The following is a 4705-nucleotide window of genomic DNA, read 5'->3' as shown; positions in this document are numbered from 1 at the left end:
AATGAACCCCTGTATGGGCCACCAGATTTGTTAGAAACAAAATGCTTGTTCCTTGCTACCACAAGAAAAAAAATCAGCATTCAGACAAAAAGTTTTCTCAGCAAGGCAATTTTACTTTCTGCAGAAAGGGTGTTGCTCATCAGCAATCTTGTCACAAGAGCACAATGAACAAAGAAAGGCAGGAATATTTATCCCTTATGCATTGGGTCATTACTGCTGCATCCTATTTCCGTTGATTAGAGCTGGACCTCACAGTCTAAGCTAAACCCGATTGGCTAACAACTTAAAACTTTCCTAAATAGGTAAAGGCAATGGAGAACAAAAGGAAAAGAGGAAGTTGCTTGAGAAAGGATTTAGAAAAGTAGTAACATTTCCAAATAAGGAAGGGGCATAGGCTGCGAGCTGGGACATGCGTGAGCGTGTCCAGAACAAATATCTTTGTTAAAGTACAAGGACTTAGAATGTGCTTATTCCCTTATATCTAACAGTTACATAGGATAAAGCTTAACAAAGAGTTATTAGCACAAAGGCAAGGAGGCTTGAAGGAAGTTAGTCTTTAAAGAAAATGATTATTTTTGCTGGGTGTGGTGGCTCATGCCTGTAATCCCAGCACTTTGGGAGGCCCAGGTGGGTGGATCATGAGGTCAGGAGTTCAAGACCAGCCTAGCCAAGATGGTGAAACCCCATCTCTACTAAAAATACAAAAATTACCTGGGTGCAGTGCCAGGTGCCTGTAATCCCATTTACTTGGGAGGCTGAGGCAGGAGAATTGCTTGAACCTGGGCGACAGAGGTGGAAGTGAGCTGAGATCAAACCACTGCACTCCAGCCTGGGTGATAGAGTGAGACTCCGTCTCAGAAAGAAAGAAAAGAAAGAAAAGAAAAGAAAAGAAAAGAAAGGGAAAGAAAGAAAGAAAGAAAGGGAAAGAAAGAAAGAAAGGGAAAGAAAGAAAGAAAGAAAGAAAGAAAGAAAGAAAGAAAGAAAGAAAGAAAGAAAGAGAAAGAAAGAAGGAAAGAAAATGATTTTTTTAACATTTATTATTTATTCTGGAATAAGAAGGGAAACTTTGAAGAGGAACTTTTTACTTTTCCACAATGGGTAATAAATTCTTCAGCTTACACCCCTCTGGAGTGCACTCTGAAACACTGGAACTTCCTTAACCTCAGAACTTTAAAGAAAAAGCTCTTTTTTTTTTCTTTTTTGCATAAGGGCATGGCATTTCTACTAAATCTTTTCAAGCACTGTAAAATCAACCCAGCTCTTTTAGTAATCATATCAGGCAGGCCCAGGGAAAATAATTCCCCCAAATTGGAGAAGCAAGTTCCAGGGGAACCATCTGAGGATTCCCTTATTTAGGGCCCCTTCAAGTTCCCTTCTTATTGCAGAATCCTAGGCAAGTAAAGGGAGACTTAGGCTGATTTTCTGAGAACCCTGATAGGTATATAGAAGTTTTCTAAAATTTAACTCAGGCATTTGACCTCTCATGGAGGAATGTTACAGTGCTCCTAAGCCAAACCCTAACTGCAGCTAAAACAGGCAGCTCTGCAAGCAGAAAAGAATTTTGGAGATGAGCAATGTGTCTCCTATAGTAGGCCAAAAGGGAAAAGAGAAAATAGGGAGGGCAAAAAAATAAGGGAAACAGCATTCCCAATAGGAAGAGAGGTAATACCTCTTAACAACCCTAATTGGAACTCCTTTCTATGGTGTTTTTCCTTCTTTTATGGTTTAAAATGACTTTTTTCTCTTTTATAATGTTCTTCCAACCTAGAAAAAGTTAATTTTCCAAACCTTAAAATGCTTGGCTTAGAGTTGAACAAGGGGAAAGGGAGCCCAGAAGCCTGACATGCTGGCAAAGGGTAAAAATTTCTTACCAGTTGGGCTTTTGGCTACTCTCTCCCTGTGCAAACCAGTAAAAGGGATAAAAGAATCATTGTTTATATTCTCTGTAAATTTATACTCAATGGAAAAGGATTTGTAAAGTTGGTCCTAAACTTTAGACAATCTGGTGTGCTTTGAAGGTCTTTCTGTATGGTTTTGTCCAAAAAAAGGGTATCTTAGGTTAGGATGCAGGACCAGGACCCCGTAAGCCTGCTGTTTGAGCCAGCCCAACAAAACAGTCAGTAACAAACTTGGTTACAGGTCTCCATCTTATTTCATGTCCTTGGGAACATGACCTGAAACCATGTGGCAATGCTTTCTTTCAGTCTCTGCCATTTTACAATGGTGGCTGTTTTCTTGTGCTAAGTCAGTTCCACAAAATCAGATAAGCCAGTTTGTCAATCTGGGTGGTGCCAGCTAATCCATCAAGGGCAGGGCTTACAAAATATCTTAAGCACTGATCTTGAGAGAAGTTTAGGCAGGGTCAAAATCTTGTAGTCTCCAACTGCATGACTCCTAAGCCATGGTTTCTAATTCTGTGACTAGTTTAGTTTCTTAGCCTGGTCCCCAGGCAAGAGGGAAGTGTATCTTAAAAAGGGGCTCTTATTATCTTTGTTTTAGACTATAAACTGTAAACCAGGCTTCTCCCAAAGTTGGTTCAGCCTACGCCCAGGGATGGGCAAGGACAGCTTGGGGGCTGTAAACGAAATGGAGTTGTTTGGGTCAGATCTCTTTCACTGTCTCTGTCAAAATTTTGCAATGACAGTTTCAAAAGCTGCCTATCGCCCCTTTGAAAATGCCTTGTATGCTCGTGATTAAGTCATAACCTAATTAAGTCTTGTCGGTTTCACCCGTGATATTATTTTTTGTAAAGTTCAAAAGCCAAAAATCTTAAGTGCTTGGCATGGCTAAAGTCGAGTAACAAAGGATTTCAAAGGATTTTCTTAAAGCATGCTCAGCTTAATTAAAAGTGGATATTCAAGTTATAAGTATATTTTAAAGGTCTTTATGTTTTTCTCTTATTGGATCTTGTTTTTCTGGGAAAACTCTTTTCTTCTCAGTCAACGGAATTACTTTTCTCCATTTTTTTGTCTTACCACTCTTAATGCATGCTACCTGGCCCTGTTCATCCAAGGGCTCCACCCTGAAGCCAGTAATCCAATTAAGAAACTGGCAAATAAGATTGCAGTACATTGAGCTCCATAGAGACAGTGCCAGGGCAAGTGAGAGCCAGATGGGCACTGGGCGACTCTGTGCCTAGCTGAGGAAAAATAACTAAACATGGGCAAAGGAGATCCTAAGAAGCCGAGAGGCAAAATGTCATCATAGGCATTTTTTGTGCAAACTTGTTGGGAGGAGCATAAGCAGCAGCACCCAGATGCTTCAGTCAATTTCTCAGATGAAGGGGTGGCCTGCCCCTCCACACCTGTGGGTGCTTCTCGTTAGGTGGAACGAGAGACTTGAGAAAAGAAATAAAGACACAGAGACAAAGTATAGAGAAAGAAAAAGCGGGGCCCAGGGGACCAGTGCTGTGCTTACAGAGGACCCACACTGGCACCGGTCTCTGAGTTCCCTCAGTATTTATTGCCAAAAAGATAAGGGAGTAAATCAGCAGTAAGACATACAGATACACGGAGATGTTCCATTTTCCCAGGGACGGGCAGGAGACAGATGTTTTTCTTTTACTGAGATTTAAGGGAATGGTACTGACCTTCAACCACAAGCAGGCTTTAAACATTTGCCTAACAAAGCACATTCCTTACAGCCCAAAACCCTTTCAACCTTAATTAGTACAGCGATGTTTTCTAGCAAGGACAAGATTGGGGGTAGAGTCACAGATTAACAGCATCTCAAATACAGAGCCAAATGGAGTCTCTTAAACTTACTTCTATCTATAATAACACAGCAACAGGCTGACCTCTCTTTTCCCCACACTCAGAGTTTTCTAAGTGCTCAGAGAGGTGGAAGACCATATCTGCTCAAGAGAAAGGAAAATTTGAAGATATGGCAAAGGTGGACAAGGCCCGTTATGAAAGAGAAATGAAAACCTATATCCCTCCCAAAGGGGAGACAAAACACATGTTCAAGGATCCCAATGCACCCAAGAGGCCTCCTTTGGCCTTCTTCCTGTTCTGCTCTGAGTATTGCCCAAAAATCAAAGGAGAACATCCTGGCCTGTCCATTGGTGATGTTGCAAAGAAACTGGGAGAGATGTGGAATAACACTGCTGCAGATGACAAGCAGTATGAAAAGAAGGCTGCAAAGCTGAAGGAAAAATACGAAAAGGATATTGCTGCATATCGAGCTAAAGGAAAGCCTGATGCAGCAAAAAAAGGGAGTTGTCAAGGCTGAAAAATGCAAGAAAAAGAAGGAAGAGGAGGAAGATGAGGAAGATGAAGAGGATGAGGAGGAGGAGAAGGTGAAGAAGATGAAGATGAAGATGATGATGATGAATAAGTTGGTTCTAGCACAGTTTCTTTCTTGTCTATAAAGCATTTAACCCCCCTGTACACAACTCACCCCTTTTAAAGAAAAAAATTGAAACGTAAGGCTGTGTAAGGTTTTTTTTAAACTGTACAGTGTCTTTTTTTGTATAGTTAACACACTACCAAATGTGTCTTTAGATAGCCCTGTCCTGGTGGTATTTTCAATAGCCACTAACCTTGCCTGGTACATTATGGGGGTTGTACATTGGCATGGAAATTTAAAGCAGGTTCTTGTTGGTGCACAGCACAAATTAGTTATATATAGGGATGGTAGTTTTTTCATCTTCAGTTGTCTCTGACGCAGCTCATGCGAAATAATTGTTGTTCTGTTAACTGAATAC

General features: G+C 40.9%; 1 pseudogene; it reads left to right on the top strand.

The window, feature by feature from the left end:
* The first annotated feature begins 3159 nt into the window (after positions 1 to 3159).
* LOC111536205 lies at positions 3160 to 4335 on the top strand (annotated as a pseudogene).
* Positions 4336 to 4705: the final 370 nt, after the last annotated feature.

This window comes from Piliocolobus tephrosceles, chromosome 12, assembly GCF_002776525.5.
Source record: "Piliocolobus tephrosceles isolate RC106 chromosome 12, ASM277652v3, whole genome shotgun sequence".
Taxonomy (NCBI): Eukaryota; Metazoa; Chordata; class Mammalia; order Primates; family Cercopithecidae; genus Piliocolobus; species Piliocolobus tephrosceles.
Note: the sequence above shows the minus strand (reverse complement) of the source record. Positions and strands in the feature narration are given on the sequence as shown.